This window comes from Sturnira hondurensis, unplaced genomic scaffold (genome assembly GCF_014824575.4).
Source record: "Sturnira hondurensis isolate 20B ecotype Veracruz unplaced genomic scaffold, ASM1482457v3 Scaffold0008196, whole genome shotgun sequence".
In the NCBI taxonomy this organism is placed as follows: Eukaryota; Metazoa; Chordata; class Mammalia; order Chiroptera; family Phyllostomidae; genus Sturnira; species Sturnira hondurensis.
Window position 1 is genome coordinate 21,328,859 of NW_028080827.1, and position 18,054 is coordinate 21,346,912.

The window sequence follows — 18,054 nt, forward strand, 5'->3', positions numbered from 1 at the left end:
CTATTTACTGCTTTGGCTGCATGCTATAATTTTGATTTGTTATATATTTTGTTCATTGGAAAATATTTTGTTTCCCTTTGAAACTTCCTTTTTGACCCATGGGTTGCTTAAAAGTGTGTTTTTGAATTTCCTACTCTTTGGAGGCTGTTCTGTTGTCTATTATTGATATCTAGTCTAATTTTATTATTGATCAGATAATATCCTTTATGTGAGTTCTTTTTTTTTCAGTTTGTAAAAGTTTGTTTTATGATCCAGTATACTGGTTTTCTACCACTGTGTGCAAATTTTTTAAAACTACTATAAACAGTGGCTTAAACAGCACAAATTTATTATCTTACAGTTCCAGAAGTCAAGTTTGAGACCAGTTTCACTGAGCTAAATTCCAGGTGTCAGCAAGACTGCATTTCTTTCTGGAGACTCTATGGGGGAATTTTTTTGTCCTTTCTACCTCTTAGAGGTGTTCACTTTCCTTGGTTCGTGACCCTTTCAGCAATGGCCTCATTACCTATGGCATTATATTTAAAGAATGTTTCTACTATTCTTTTTTCTTTCTTTCTTTTTATTGGTGTTTGTAGATGTTTTACATTTATGTAATTATTAATATATTTGGATCTGTGCCTACCATTTTATTTCTTCTTCTTTTTGTTATTATTGTTGCCCCTGTGTTTTGTTTCTATGTTTTCTCTCCCTACCTTCTTTCAGATTGAGGGGTTTTTTTGTTTTTGGTTGGGTATTACATTATAATTTATTGATTGTGTTTTAAACTATATTTGTGTGGGGGTTTATTAGTGGTCACTCTGAGAATTACAGTGTACTTAAGTTTTCACAGTCTACTTAGGGTTAATTTTTATTCAAGTGGCAATAGAAATGCACCACCATTCTTTTTTATTGAATTTATGGAGGTGACATTGGTTAATACAAATTGTATAGGTTTCACATGTATAATTCTGTAATATATCATCTATATATTGTATTGTTTGTTTACTACCCCTGGTCAGGTCTCCTTCCATCACCATTTATCCCTGCTTCTACCTCCCCCACCCACATTTCCCTCAGGTAATTACCATAAAAAAAAAGAAAAGAAATATACCGCTATTGAAGTCACTTTACTTGCCCCTTTATGCTGTAGTTGTGTTACATATTACATTGTATTACAAACATACTAAATATATACATTGGAAGTCCCATCAGAATACTTTCAATTATCAAACTTATTTTAAATTACTCAAGAAGATAAGAATAGTCTGTTATATTTACTCAGATAATTAACAGTTATGCTGCTCTTTCTTCATTCCTGGTGTCTCAGAGTTTCCTTATGATATACCCTTTATAATCTTTGGAAGAACTTCCTTTAGCAATTTTTTTAAGTAGTTCTGTCAACACATTCTCTTGTTTTCCTTCATCTAAAACTGTCTTTCACCTTCATCTTCCATTTCATGATTTTTTTGTCTTTAGTTTTCTGAAGTCTAATTAGTGTGTATCTGGCCATGGATTCCTTTGTGTATATTTTGTTTGGGGATTTGCTCTGCTTCTTGAATCTGAGTTATGTCTTTCAACAAATTTTGAAAATATTTTAAAATACTTTTATTACACTGAACTCTTCTCTTTTGCTGGGATTCTAGTGTCACAAATATTGAACCCAAGGCACTCTTCTTTTTTTCAACCTTTTTCTCTCTTTTGTTCACATTAGATGATTTCTACTCATTTATATTAAGTTCATTGACTTTTTCTTATGTCTTCTCCATTGTACTGTTGAGCTCATCTAGTGAGCTTTTAATTTTGGTTATTGATATTTCTCTCTAATTCTGAGATTCACATTTGGTTCTTTATATCTTCTGTTTATTTTCTGAGTCTTTCTCTTTTTCCACGTGTTTCAGGAGTGTTTGATCTTACCTGATAAAACAGTTTAAATAGTTGCTTTAATATTTTTTATATCTTTCTTAGATAATTCCAGTATCTGTGTTTTCTTGGTGTAGGCATCTTTTCTCATGTAAGTTGAGATTTTCCTGGTTCTTTTATGTCAAGTGGTTTGGGATTATATCCTGAGCACTTTTACTCTTATGTCATGAGATTTTGGGTCTTGTTTAAATCGTATATAGAACGTTGTTGTATTTGTTCAGTAGGCAATCAGCCCATTTAGGTTCAAACTGCAAGTCCTGTGGGTAGTGGTTACAACATCAATTTTCAAAGACTTTGCTGTGCTATTTGGATTTGGATTTCTCCTGCATGCCCACCACCCATTGGCCATTCTGGAACTTGATAGTGGTCTGTCCCATGGGTTCAAGTCTCGAAGTCTGTATATGCTGGTTTGGGTCAGATCCACACATGTGCTGCTTGAGGGTAAGCCCAGGAGTTCATAAGCAACTTTGAAGTGTTGCTTTCTCAAACTCCTCCTTTGGGGTCTCTCAGTAATTTCTGATTCTTCAAGACTCCTCTTTTCCATTCTCTGACCAGAAAGGTAGGGACTTATTTATCCTTCTCCAATGTGCATTACCTACAACTGTGCTGGTATCTAGGGACAAGTGGCAGGAGGACAGGGGAGAGGAAAAAAAGCAACAGGAATTCACCACATCCCCTTGGGAGCATAGCCAGTCTGATCAGAGAGGAAGGTGTTCCTCTCCACAGTCTTAGGGTCCTGGTGGCGTCTATTGCCACAGCTGCCACAGGATGCTAAGCTTGAGGGAATGGAGAAAAGAAGTGGGGAGGCATTTCCACACTTTTCTTGTTTCCACACTTTCCTTTTCCTAGAACCCTCACTAGACGGCTTCTGAAGTTTTCTGTGTGCTAATGCCTACTTCTGGATGAGGCTGTATTAAGTTCAGGCTGGAAGAGACCAGTGGGAAACAAAATGCTCTTTAAGTGATACTTCACATTTCTGGTCTTCTTACCCAACCTGCTACCTGTTCACTTTTCAGAGTCCTCAAGTAGTTGCTCTATGTAGTCTGTCTGGTAGCTACACTCACCAAAGTGGAGTGTGACTACCCCATTTTATCTGGTACTGGAATCTGACTTAAAAGTTTTTTATTTTGTTTTTCTAGGAATTTGACAAGAAACTGAAGTTTTGATCAAAAATTATTTTGAGTTTGAAACCAGACATGTATTAGAGTTTAGATTCTTTCATTTGATTAAGGTAAGATTGTTTAATAACATTTATTCATTTTCAAACTTGTATTTTAATGTGTGCTTTATTAACACATTTTAATTTTACAGTCTACCTGAGGTCCTGAACTCAGAAAATTTTTTCATGGTTCCTTTGTGATTTGAATAGCTAATGGTCCAGGTACAACTTCCAGATATGAGGGGAACATGTGATTATATGTTTACCGAAGGGGTTGTATATTGATAATCAGATCTGTTTGCCTAGTGCAGGAGTTGGCAAGCTGTGGCCTGCAGGTCAGTCACCTGTTTTGGTAAATAAAGGTTTATTGGAACGTAGTTCACCCATTAATTCCATGTTGTCTGTAGCTGCCTTAGCGCTACAGTGGCAGAGTTGAGTAGTCGCAACAGTGTATGGCCTGCGAGCCTAAAGTCTGGCCCTTTTAGAAAATTTTGCTGACCCTTGGCCTACATGATTAAATCAGGCTGTCCTACTGTGCTGTGTAATTATAACATGTGAGGTGATAGCTAACCAATTTTTAGTTGTTGGTAAGTGCTGTCAAGTATGAAAACTACTTGAAGATTTCAATATGCATATGAGTAGATGTGCTCCTACCCCAAGCCATACTTCTTGAAGTGAAGAATCTGTATTATTTCTTAGGAAAAGGTATTAATTTTCTAAAATAATTGATTTAAAAAATAAGACAGTGCTGTGAGCAGCTAAATGCCAAGTGCTTGTTTCTGAGTAGGTCTTTATTTTGCTTAGGTCTTTAAAAATAAAAGTTTATGTGAAAAAAGTCAGGCTTTTTCCTGCTCTAAAATTTTTTCACACCGATGTATTTAATTATATCTTGTCTTTCTTGGTAAATTTAAACAAAAGTAACATTTTGAGAGTAGTGATTATATGTTTTTAGTATCTGCCTTAGTAACAGTGATTTAGATTAAATGAAATTTTAAATGAAAACATTCTGATATAAAACTGTGTTTAGTACTTAAAGTTGGAATTATATTTATCTCTGAAGTTTATATTGAATTACTTATACCTGTTTGTGATTCCTAAAATTATGAGTGTTTAAAAAACGTAAGATAGAAGGAGAAATTAAAATTTGACCCTAGAGAGTATATAAGATGTTTGCTTGGCTCCTTAGGAATCTCTTGGCTGAAAAAAACACATTTTTTAAACATGACATATAAATTAGAATCTCTAAGCAATCTCAAATTAAATACAGTAGCAAATGAAATACATGATAAAAAGAATTTTCTTGTTTTGAATTTGTTTTGGAAACCAAAATTGTTAAAAGACATTTTTGGCTAGTTTAAATACCCTCTATTATGTCTTTTGGATTCCTAAAAGACTTCTGAGATATCTTTGTGTTCTAAAAAGTGAGTTTAAAACTTTTAAAAATCTACTTTTTAAAAGGGAGAAATATATGAATTGATTTGTAAGAATATCTTTGTGTAGTTTTATGTCATGATACATTTTATATTTAAATCAGTATAGATTAGAAATAGAGTGCTTGTACATACAAATTATAAAAGATGGATAAAATTAAGCTGCAGAAGAATCGATAGGAATCCTGATAGGTCGAATATGTGAACGACGCCACCTCAGTGTTTTGTGCTGTTGTCTAAACTGGATTGCACTTTTAAAGTACCTGTCTGATTCATAGACTGAGACCTATGCATAAGAATTTCCTTTTCTTTTTATTTTATTTTTAATACATGTTAAAAATTCTCACCCAAGCATATGTTTATTGATTCTAGAGGGGGAGAAAGAAAGAAGCATCCATGTGAGAGAGAAACATTGATCGGTTGCCTCCTATACACGCCCTGACTGGGGGTCGAATTCACAGCCTTTTGGTGTGTGGAACGATGCTCCAACCAACGGAGCCACCTGGGCTGGGCAAGAATTTCCTTTTAAATGATAGATGATATAAGAAGGTACTGCTAAGGCTTTTTGCCTCTATCAAAACCATATCTTAAAACATCTTTTTAAAAAACCATTCCTGATTTATATTTCAGTACCATACGTAAAGAAATTTTAAAAACAACTTGCAGAAAAGCTCACAATTTGATATTTTTCTTCCATATGATCCTCTATACAATCTTACTTTTCTAAGTCAACATAAAATATTTTATTTTAAGAATCAAATGCTGAGCAATTGCCAGTTTGGCAATATTACTGAAATTAGATGTGTTTGTATTAGTCAGTGGCAGAATTTTTTAAATGGAATATGTTGCTTATCTTTTGTACAGCTGGGTGAGAAAGGGCTTGGGTAGAGTTGTTTTTGAATTTTTTTTATTCATATCTTTGATGGTTTTCAGAGTAAAACAGAATCAGTGTTGTAGTCTATTCAGGCTGCTATAACAAAGTAGCATAACTGGATAACTTACGAACAATGAAATTTATCCCTCACAGTACTGGATGCTGGGCATTTCAAGATCAAGGTGCCAGCAAATTTGGTGTCTAGTGAGGACCCACTTTCTGGTTCATAGATGACTGTGCTTTTGCTGTGTGTTCCCATGGTGGAAGAGATGAGGGAGTTCTCTGGGGCCCCTTTTATAGGGGGCACCAATTCCACTTATGAGGGAGGATCCTGATCACCTCCCTAAAACCCCTCCTTTAAACACCATCACATTTGGAGATAGGATTTTAATGTGAATTTGGGGGGTGACACATACATTCAGTCTATAACAGTCAACTTTTTAATTTTGTAGACCCTGATCAATGCCATTGTATAGTCTTAGGTCAATAAAGAAACTAAATAAGAAGTTCATTTGGAAATGAATTTCCAAGGTTTAATTCTCATAGAAGATAATGTAAAAACATCTTAACTTTAATTGACTACTATGGGTTTTCTTTTTAAAAAACTTTAAGTAATGTACTCTTTACAGCTTTTCCTTATATACAGTCATTTCATTTCTACCAAAATAAATTGGTAAATTTCTACCAAAATAAATTGGTAGAAATTTAGAATAAAAACAATTGTATTCACAGAATTTGCTATCAAGAAAGGTATACACACATTTGAAAGAGAGTAATAAAGGCTATTTTTTAAAGCTTCCTTTATTTTTTCTTTTTTAAAATTGTTATTCTTTTACAGTTATCTCACTTTTCCCCCTTTTCCTTCCTCCGTCTTGTCCCCCCCCCCGCCCCCGACTGCTCCCACAGTTAATTCCCACACCATTGTCCATGTCCATGGGTCAGTCATACCTGTTCTTTAACTAGTCCCTTTCACTTCCTTCCACCAAGATCCCCCTCCCCCACCCTCTGGCTGCTGTCAGTCTGTCCCATGTTTCTGTGTCTCTGGTTCGGTTTTGCTTGTTTATTTATTTTGTTACTTTGATTCCTCTTATGAGCTCTATCACATTGTATTTGTCTTTCACCACCTGGCTTAAAGCTTACTTTTTAAAAAAAGCATTTTATTTTGGAATAATTTTAGATATACAAATAAGATCTAAAGATACATAAATAAATTCTAAAGTGCAGAGCTTTTGTATATTACTTATTCAGCTTCCCCTAATGTTAACTAACATCTTTTTATTTTTTATTTTTTGTTAACTAATATCTTATATAACCTTAGCACAATGATCAGAACTAAAGAATCAACAATGACCACTAAAGGACAGGCATCATTAGGATTTCACCAGTTTTTCCACTAATGTCCTTTTTCCATGATCCCACATCACATTTATTTGTCATATTTCCTTCATCTCCTCCAAAATGACAGTTCCTCAGTCTTTGCTTATATTTCATTACCTTCACACTGCGGAAGCCTACAGGTATTTTGTAAAATGTCATTCAGTTTGGTTTTCTCTGCTGTTTCCTCATAGTGAGTTGAACTTACAGATTTTGGGAAAGGTTACCAGAGAGGTGATGTGCCCTTCTCAGCTCGTGGTATCAGGGTTTCCGTGATGTCAGTGTGACTCATCATTAGTGACTTTGTCAACCTCAATCACTGGATTTTGGTGATGTCTGCCAGATTTCTCCACTGTGAACCTACTTCCTTAATTAATAAATATTTAGGGAAAATACTTTGAGGTTACACAAATGATTTTGTTTCTCCATAAATATTTGGCCACTAATTTTAGCATTAACTGGTGAGTGTTGCCTATAGCAATTATTACTCTGATATTCTAATGGTGATTTTCTATTCCATTCCTTTCTTCTACATTTATTAATTATAATTCATCTTTAAGAAAGATTTTTCCCTCCCCACATTTATTTTATCTAATCATGTATTTATATCAGTGCACACTGATGGATATTTATTTTACTCTCTGGATTAGAATTGCAGCTATTGTTATTTATTTTGTTGCTCAAATTGTTCAAGCTTTGGCCACAGAGAGCTCTTTGAAGTTTGCTTTTGTGTTCTTTCAACATGTCTTATATGTTCTGTGTGTGTGTGTTTTAAAGTAATTTCTCAACTTTCTGGCTCTGCAAGATGCTCGAGGCTCATCTTGTATTTTCCCTGCTGCAGGCCTGGAATTACCCACTTTCCAAGGAGCTCAGGTTCATCTTATTGGAAAATAGTGTTTATAAACCAACTTCTGGGTACTATGTGCTCATTGCTACTGAAATGTTGCTGCTTCTAGGCCTTTCAGCTGTCAGAGCTAGAAATGTATGTTTCTTTACTAATCCATACATATACAGATGAGGACAAAAGTAGGTTTAATTGTTTGTATAATATATACAAATATATTAGAATATATTTCTAATATAATTGTATATATTTATACAATCAAATATATTTGTATATTTGATTTATACAATCAAATATATTTGTATATATTTGTATAATATATACAAATATATAAGAATATAATAATAATAATACAAAAATAAGGTCTGTATTTTTCATATTCACAACTATAAACCTACCTTTACTCTACCCTGTATATATACACCTATGTTTATTTCTGTATGTATTATCTACCTGTATATACAGAAACAAGTGTGTTTATATTGATACCTCCAAATCCAATCTAGTACCATAGGGATTATTCTAGCATTTCTCATTTGCTTATTGGCAACTACATTTACATATTTGCTATACATGTATAGATAGTAGTTTTAGAATTGCTAACCCATACTCCTATGAGAGACAAATTTATCAAACAGAATACAGTGTTTGTAAACAGTTCTTTTTTATCTTTATTCTCATAGTATCCAACCAAAATGCTTGTTTCCAAAGTTAATTAAGTCAGGTCTTCTCTGTCATATCTCCTTCAGTCTGCTATGTCATTCACTCTAACACCGTTTGTTTCATTTGTCACAGTTTGCATTCCATCTTCAGTTTCCCTGACACCCTGGTTTGTTTAAATTTGTATTCTGTAAAATTCACTCTTTGTGCTGCACAGTTGTGGGTTTTGAGAAATGCATAGAGTCATGTATTTACCAACAATGGTTCCATCACCCCCTAAGTTCCCTTGTGTTGCCCCTTTGTAGTCAGCCCCTCTCTCTGCCCCAAACCCTAGCAACCACTGGTGTATTTTCCATGCCTTAGTTAGTTTTTTCCAGAATCTCATATAAATGGAATCTCTGGCTTCTTTCACTTGACAAAATTTATCTAATGTTCATCCATCTGTTGCATAAATCATTTGTTCTTTTTTTTTCTTGCTGAGTACCACTCCATTGTATTACCAGCTTGTTTATCCATTTGCCTTTTGAGGGATATCTAGATTGTTTGCAGTTTTGGGCAGTTATTAATAAGCTCTATACAAACATTAACATAAAAGTGTTTTGTATTTTTTGTGTCTTTCTTTGTCTTTGTTTTTATTTCATTTGAGTAAATACCTGGGAGTGGGATTATGTACCTTAGTGTATATATTTAACTATATTTAACTTTACTTTTTTCCAAGGGGCTATACAATTTTGCATCCATACTACTATTATATGAGAGTTTCTGTTCTCCATAGTTCTCAGTATTTGTTAGCTTGTGTTTGTCTTTTAGCTGCTCTGCTGTAAGTGTAGTGGTATCTTGTGGTTTTAATTTGCATTTTCTCTAAGACTAATGACGTTGCTATACCATTCATATGTTTGTGAAGGGGCATCTGGCCCCTTTTATTTCTCTTAATTTTCTCCTTTTATGATCAACCAGGTAGATAGAGGGTTTTTTTTTCATGTATTTTTGAGTGAACAAGTTACCATCATCTCTGAATGTTTGCCTATATTTTTAATAAAAACACACATTTCCATATATGAGTTTCAGTTTTCTATGCTTAGTGCAATAGAATGAATATATAGTTTTTTTATACAGCTGAGTGTTTGAATGAGAATTTCATTGTTCAAAACTAGATTGCCTTGTAAGAATCTATTCATAAACTACATCTTGGGCTGAAAAGACATATAAGACAAGGTAAAATGTAATGAATTCTGCTAGTGGAAAAGGTTGGCATTGGATTGACAAATGTCACTTTAGAAAAAGAAATTTTAGGGTCTTAGGTAAGATGTTTTCCCCTTTGACTATCAACTAAAAAAGGAAAGCTGATACTTTCTTTTGATGTCTATTTAATGCCTTTGGTATGCTCTCATAACTAATCAGTTAATATTAGATGAAAGAGATTACAAATGAATGTTTTTAAACTTGGGTCTTTTGTGTAAACATTGAAATTGACTGACAGGTTAAAAACACAACTATTTGCTGCCGTGAGCTGAATTAACAAGAATGTGTGGAATTCTACTTTCTAGAACTTCAAAGACTACTGCTTAAAAACCTGTAATTCAGTAACTAATTGAATTCTTAGCTCATGTTTAACTTTTATCAGAATGGAATACATACAGTTTTAGTGAGTGATTTTTTTACCCTATTTGATCTTTATATTTACTACTTTTGTTTTGTAAAAACCTATATTTAATCTATTAGAATATGTGCAGGGATATCATGTTATTTAAGTCGATTTTTGTTTTGTTTGTTTTTTCTGTATGAAGTCCTTTCAGGAACTTAATATATTACATAAAATATATGCTTAAATTGGAAAACTACCATATGCCTTGAAGGATAGCATTCCTATCACATTGTTGGGTAATTATGATTGATTCCCTTGATACAGATTCTAGTTAACTAGGTGCATTAACCCTTTATTTCAGTAAGAGATAACCAAAACAGTATTTTATATACACACTCAGATTCTGAAAATGTTGGTGTTAGAAGTCATTACAATGGAAAGATGTCTTGTGTACCAGAATGAGTGTATCTCTTTTAGCATTCTATTGGATAGTGTGGTTATGTGACTGATATTTCTAGTGGCTAAACCCAGATTTGTTGTAGTTATGGTGGTGACAGTCTTGAAATTTAAGCCAGTAGAACTTTTTTTCATTTTTGGTTAATTTTTAATAGTCTTTCCCATGTCTTCATATAATTTTTCTTTAAAAAAAATTAGGCTTATATTACACGTGATGTTTTCTTGCCTATATTTTTGAGTTCACAATATACCATTTCCCCATGGTATACTGGAGAAATAAGTCAATAAGTAGGTATGTACATCACTATTTTTAAAGGTGTCTTAACCAATTTTACCATAATTTAACCACTTTCTTATTATTGGATATATAGGTTGTTTTAAATTTTTACTCATTATAAACAGTGCTGTTATTGATGTTCTTATAGTTAAATCTTTAACCTAATTTTGTCTTAAATTTCTGAAAGGAGAATTTGGGAAAAGGGGACATGTATATTTTAAGTTTTCTGTTGTTGTTACTGAATGCCAAAATGCATTAATCAACTGTAATTCAAACTTATAAAAAGTTCTGTAACAACTTAAAATTCTACTAGTAATATATGAGAGTATTTATTTACTTGTATTTAATTAACAGTGGATATTACTATTAAAAACAAAAAACTGTTAATTTCAGAGGCAAAAATGCTATCTTGTTTAATTTTTGCATTTTTCAATCCCTAGTAATGTTGACCTTTTTCTGTTTATTGACCATTTGCATATTTTTTATTTTTCAAGTATATTTTATTGATTATACTATTATAGTTGTCCCAAATTTCCCCCCTTTGCCTCTTCCAGGTACCCCCTTTTTCTGCAGCAACCCCCCTCCCTGCACTCAGTTCATGTCCCTGGGTTGTGCATATAAGTTCTTTGGCTTCTCCATTTCTTATACTGTTCTGAACACCACCACCCCCACCCCCTGGATTTTGTACCTACCATTTATGCTTCTTAATCCCTGTACATTTTCCCATATGTTCCCCTTTCCCCATCCCCACTGGTAACTCTCCAAATGATCTCCATATCTGTGATTCTGTTCCTGTTACAGTTGTTTGCTTAGTTTGTTTTTGTTTTGGTTTTTTAGATTCAGGTGTTGATCATTGTGAGTTTGTTGTCATTTTACTATTCATAGTTTTGATCTTCTTTTTCTTAAATAAATCTCTTTAACATTTCATATAATAAGGGCTTGGTGATGATGAACTCCTTTAGCTCTACCTTGTCTGGGAAGCACTTTATCTGTCCTTCCATTCTAAATGATAGCTTTGATGGATAGAGTCATCTTGGGTGTAGGTCCTTGCCTTTCATCACTTTGAATACTTCTTGCCAGTCTCTTCTTGCCTGCAGAGTTTCTTTTGAGAAGTCAACTGATGGTCTTGTGGGAACTCTTTTGTAGGTAACTCTCTGCTTTTATCTTGCTGCTTTTAAGATTCTCTCTTTATCTTTAACCTTTGGTATTTTAATTATGATGATCTCAGTGTGATCCTCTTTGGGGCCAGCTTGTTTGGGACTCTCTATGCTTCTTGGACTTGTATGTCTATTACCTTTGCCAAATTAAGGAAATTTCCTTTCATTATTTTTGCAAATAAGTTTTCAATTTCTTGCTCTTCTTGTTCTCCTTCTGGCACCCACCCCTATGATTCAGATGTTGGCCCTTTTGGAGATGTGCTAGAGTCTTCCTATTCTCTCCTTTTTTTTAGAATTCTTGTTTCTTCATTCTGTGTCTAGTTGATTATTTATTTCTTCCTTATCTTCCAAACATTTATTTGAACCCCAGCTTCCCTCTCTTCACTGTTGGTTCCCTGTGTATTTTTTCTTTATTTCCCTTAGTGTAGCCTTTATTTCTTCCCTTATGCTGTTGCTGTACTCAGTGAGTTCTCTGAGCAGCCTTATCACCAGTGTTTTGAACTCTGCATCTGATAGGTTGGCTCTCTCCATTTCACTTAGTTCATTTTCTGGGCTTTTGTTCTGTTCTTTTATTTGGGCCATATTTCTTTGTCTCCTCAATTTGGCAGCCTCCCTGTGTTTGTTTCTGTGTCTTAGATAGAGCTGCTTTGATTCCCTGTCTTGGTGTACCTGCTAGGTTGTATGGGACAGAGCCTTAGGTATTTGCTGGATAGGGCAACCTGCTCCACTGCTTCATGGCTCAGTATGTGGCAGAAAGGTCAGAGAAGGGACAGTACTGCTGCTAAGCCAGCAGGTTTGAAATTGGAAGGTGCAGACCTTTCTATAGTGCCTGTTCTGATCACACCGTACATAACATAACTTATACTGTCCTATTTTGTCAGGCTCTCTTAATAATTAAGATATAAATAAGACAGTTTTCCTAGCCTTGTGAATGGGGGGAACTATATATACATATATTTATATTATAAATATATATTTTATTTAATCTTTTCCTGAACAATAGGGATAAAAAAGGAGAGTGTGAGCTTTTGTTTGTTAAGGTCTTTTTGTCTTTAAGATTTTATTTATTTATTTTTAGAGAGAGGGGAAGAGAGGGAGAGAAATATCAATGTGTGGTTACCTCTCATGTGACTTCCACTGGGGACCTGGACAACAACCCAGGCTTGTGCCCTAACTGGTAATTGAACGAGCGACCCTTTGGGTCACAGCCCACACTCAGTTCACTGAGCTACACCAGCCAGGGCTGTTTGTTAAGGTCTTGATGGCAGCCTGCTTCTTTGTTTATGGATGACTTGGAAGATGAAGTTTGAGACTTCAGTTGAGTACTCTGTAGAGCCAAACACTAATAAAGTAGCAGGTATAACAGTTGTGCTTGTATGACAGTTGACAGTATTACCTGACAGTGTTGAAATAAGCATTTTTGAAATTGGGGGATTGAGGAAGGATGATGTCTGATTTCTTTTGAGCAACTTTTTTTGGTTAACTCCAAGTTGGGCATTTTGCTTTGCATGTTATTTAACTTAATCCTCACAGTTACCCTACATGGTTTGCATAATGACCCACATTTTACAAGTAAAGAAAATTTATCCCAGGTAACAGAATTAGTATTGTTGAAAGTCAGGATTTGAACCTTCATTTTCTTTTTTCTAAATTTTAAAATTTTTATTTATTTTTAGAGAGACAGGTAGAAGGGAGGGAGACAGAGAAGAAACAACAGTGTGAGAAACAAACATTGATTGGTTGCCTCTCCTACATGTCCCAGCTGAGGACAGAATCTGTAACTCAGGCATGTGCCCTGACTGGGAATCAAACCAGCAACATTTCACGTTGTGGGATAATGCCCAACCAACTGAGCCGTGCTGGTCAGGGCTGAATTTTTGTTTTCTTACTTGAAAGTCCACTCTTATCTACTATACTGCACTACTTCTCCTAAGATTAAAAACATGATGAAAATCATTAGAAAAATCTCTGAATTTTTAAGCCCCTGGGAGGAAAAGTAATAATTAGGTAAGACTGAAATTATCTTAACCTTATGTAGTGTTTTCTTCTCCCTTGAGGGGTGTCACTTTTGGAAAACCTATTTTATACGTGTTATATGAGGGAACAGCCAACATAGTACTTGTTAATGCTAATTATATGAACCTCTAATTGATATCTTAGAATTCTCAAATGATATTAGTGATAACCAATAGCTTTCTTGAAAATAAAAATCATCTTATTTTCAGAAATCATACACATGTACATTGCTGTTAGCAGTAAACATATCTAAAAACTTTAGCATATTTGCAGTAACTTTTTGTGGGGTATAGTGAAATTTATTTGTATTGCATAACAAGGTAGGGCTCCCTAAGCCTTTCCCTTTTTTCAGGGGGTCTGGGATGGAAACTGTGGAGGTCAGGAGATTCTCAGTGTGTTGGGGGCCTGATCTGGGACAAGGACCTGTCTTCCTCTTGCTGAGGCTGGTAGTCCAGGTGACTTTTACTCCTTGGAGGCCATGTGGACCATAAGGTCCACCACCCTATTGCTGTAGCCAAATTTACTGCCATACCAGGCAAGGAGCTTGGCATGGTGGTCACTGAGGGCAATGTCATCCTCAGCATTGAAGGTAAAGGAATAGGTGTCACTGTTAAAGTCAGAGGAGACAACCTGGTCTGCAGTATAGCCCAGAATGTCCTTAAGGGGGGCATCTGATGCCTGCTTCATTACTCTCTCTTTTAAAAAAATATTTTTAAAGATCTTTATTTACTTATTTTTAGAAAGAGGAGAAGGGAGAAAGAAAGAGAGGGAGAGAAACATTAGTGTGTGGTTGCCCACTGGGGACATGGCCTGCAACCCAGGCATGTACCCTGACTGGGAATTGAACCACAACCCTTTGGTTTGTAGGCTGGCACTCAATACTCTGAGCCACACCAGTCAGGGCATTCACTCTTTTTGTTTATTCCTCAGCAAGGGACATGTCCATTGATTTTTGAGAAAGTAAGGACACAGAGTAACAGAATCATTGATCAATACATGCCCTGACCAGAGACCAAACCCACTACCTCAGTATGTGCCCTGATCAGGAATCAAACCCACAACCTTTTAGTATATGGGACAATGCTCCAACAAACTGAGTCTTCAAACCAGGGCTTCACTACTTTCTTGATGTCATTGTATTTGGCAGCTTTCTGCAGGTGGCAAGTCAGATCCACAACCAACATATTGGGAGTGGGGACATGGAAGGCCATGTCAGTGACCTTCCCATTCAGCTTCTGCCACCTGGAAAAGCTGAACGGGAAGCTTCTTGCCCACAGCCTTGGCGGCACCATTAGAAGCAGGGACCTTGCTCTGGGTAGCTCCTTGGCCAGCATGCCGCAGCTTCCCAGAGGGGCCACCCACAGTCTTCTGGGTGGCAGTGATGGCACGGACTGTGGTCATGAGTCCCTCCACCATGCCAGAGTTGTCGTGGATGACCTAGGCCAGGGGGGCCAAGCAGTTGGTGGTACAGGAGGCATTGCTGTCAGTCTTTGGGGGGGTTGTTATACTTGTCATGATTCACACTCATTACAGATACGGGGGCATCCACAGAAGGAGCAGAGACGATGACCCACTTGACTTTCCCTACAAGTGAGCCCCAGCCTCCTCCAAGGTGGTGAAGACACCAGTGGACTCCACAACATATTCAGCACCAGCATCACCCCATTTGATGTTGGCAGGATTTCGCTCCTGGAAGATGGAGATGGGCTTTCCATTCATGAAAAGCTTTCTGTTCTCAGCGTTGACTGTGCCATGAGTAGAATCATGCTACAACATGTAGACCATGTAGTTGAGGTCAATGAAGGGGTCACTGATGGTGACAGTATTCACTTTGCCAGAGTTAAAAGCAGTCCTGGGGTCCAAATGCCCTCTATGGCCAAATCCATTCATCTGACTTTCCCTATCCTGCCTCGGGGTTGAAGCTGGCCCTGTGCAGGAAGACATGGCTGTGTGTCGAACAGAAGCAGCAGAGAGCCCTTGCATGAACTTTTTAGTAGTCTAATTAAACTCTAGAAATGATACATGGTATAACATTTGCAAAGCAAAGTTGTATAACTGCAAATAATGCTTTAAATTGTTTGTCAATAAACTCATTTTATGGTAGATCAATAGATTCCATTTGCACAGTGATTAGACCCTCTTTATCTTAATGTTATTTTATTCCGTAGTAATAATATACTGCCAAAATTAACACTTACATGTAGACTTGTTGGTCGGAAGAATTTTTCTTAACATTTTTGTTACATTAATGATCTTATTATACACTTCATTTATCTATAGGCCAGTTACTAGTTATTTAGTATTTATTTTTAGCATACTAAAATTCTCAAATGACTAAATATAAAAGTATTTCAAATATGATAAATTTGTGTGGGAAATTGTTTCAGTATGTATAAGCAGTCAAACTATAGATGTTTTGTTTTAAAAGTGCTAAATGTTAGTTGGCATCTGATAAGGAAAAAATCCAGAATTCAAAATTTCAAAGTATTATATGAGTCTGTTTGTTTATTTTCTTATTTATTTATTTATTTATTTATTTTGGTGTTGCAGGTTGATCAATAAGGGAAGCAAGTTGAAACAGAAAGTACAGCCTTAGAAATTCATACAGTTGAGGTCTAATGTTGATGCAACCCATACTAGTTGTGTGACTTTGGACAAGTCATCAAACTTCTCTGGATTTTAATTTTTTTGTCTCTAAATAAAGTAATTGGACTGTGGTTTCCAAGATTATTACCAGTTCTATGATTCTTATGCCAAAAGTTACATCAGTGGTAAACCTGACATAAAAGGTGCAGTTCTACTTTTCTTTTTGATTCTTAACCAATAAATAGGGATCGTTGTGGGGTTTTTGTTTGTTGTTTTTGTTTTTGGAATGGGCAACTCAACACAAGTATGCTGATGAATTTGAGTGCTTATAGTGCTATATTTATACCTACACTAATACATACATGTAAAAAAATATGATTCTTGCCATTAGGAATGAAAGACTATAATATTAGCCAAATATTTTTAAAGCATTCCCCCCAGGTAGGGAAGGGTTACATTATTTTGTTCTCTCTAGGCTTGGCAGAGTCAGCCCTTAGTTCTGGAAATGCCTGCAATACATTAAACATTCTTGCATCAGCTCTCATGGAATTTCCTGTCATTTTAGACAAAATATATGTTCTTTGCCACAAGACCAGCATTAATTGTATATGGTATTAATACTGAATACTGTATTTTTTTCCTTTTTTATTGTTGTTCAATTACAGTTGTCGCCATTACTCTCCTTCCCCCTACCCACCCCCACTTCCCACATTGAATCCTTGCCCCCCCATTGGCTTTGTCCATGGGTCCTTTATACATGTTCCTTGAGGACCCTTCTCCTTTTTTCTGCCAACACCTCATAATCCCCCCTTTTCTCCCTCCCCCACCTCCCCCCGTCACTATCAGTTTGTTCTTTATGTTTCTTCTGGTTCTGATTTGCTGGCTTGTTTATTTTGTTGACTAGGTTCCACTTATAGGTGAGATCATATGGCCAACTACTGTATTTTGCCATGTATAATGCACACCCACATTTTTTGGCCCAAATTTTCAGGAAAAAATCATTTGTTTTAATTAATTAATTAGTATTTAGGTACTTTTTTGTATTATAAAGGAATTTTAGCATTTATTTTTGAACATATTATGGTACAAGAAATTTTATGTAACAAATAATTACAAAACACAAGAACAGGTACAAAGTATTTCAGGCACTACCCATGTATAATAAGCATCCTTATTTTTCACTCAAAAATTTGGGCAAAAAAAGTGTGCATTATACTTGGCAAAATAGATCATTTGTTAATAATGATTATACGGTTTTAAGGGGCTGTTATTTTACCTCTTATTTTTAATCCTACCCTATTTTTGAACCCCATAGGTTTAGGAGGAAACTGAGATGTAAACAAGTTAAATAAATGTCCTAAAGACACAGAGTTATTAATAAGTGATAGAGCCAGGACTCATACCCAGAAGGAACAGTTAGAAGCCTACATCCTTAACTGCTAATCTGCATAGCTTCCCAAAGTTATGTGTGTGAAGTTTCAGATTTTTGTTGGACTGAGGCCCTAAATTCATCAAAACTGACCTTCCTAAGTATGTGCATGCACACACACACCTATTTCAATTCTTTGTTATTAGATACAGTGATTAGACTGTCTTATGAGCCTAGCATTTTCTGTTGCTAAACTACTTATCTTTAGGTGAGTTGGAAAGAATTGGGTCTATGACACAAATATCACTTTTGTTCCAAATTATTAACAATTTAGAACTATTTAATGAGTAATAAACATGATTTTGGCT

At 35.4% G+C, this 18,054-nt stretch overlaps 1 protein-coding gene and 1 pseudogene across 2 annotated transcripts in view; one reads left to right on the forward strand and one right to left on the reverse strand.

Annotated features, from left to right (window-relative positions):
- Positions 1 to 18,054, forward strand: part of GLCE (glucuronic acid epimerase) — a 109,132-nt gene that overhangs the window by 43,775 nt on the left and 47,303 nt on the right. Inside the window, exon 2 of one of the 2 annotated variants that reach the window (XM_037054233.1) lies at positions 3,039 to 3,130. The exons of the other annotated variant lie outside the window; for it this stretch is intronic. The gene's annotated coding sequence lies outside the window, so the exon portion shown is untranslated. The remainder of the gene's footprint in view (positions 1 to 3,038; positions 3,131 to 18,054) is intronic. 2 annotated transcript variants of the gene reach the window in all.
- On the reverse strand, positions 13,902 to 15,727 carry LOC118992363 (glyceraldehyde-3-phosphate dehydrogenase-like; annotated as a pseudogene).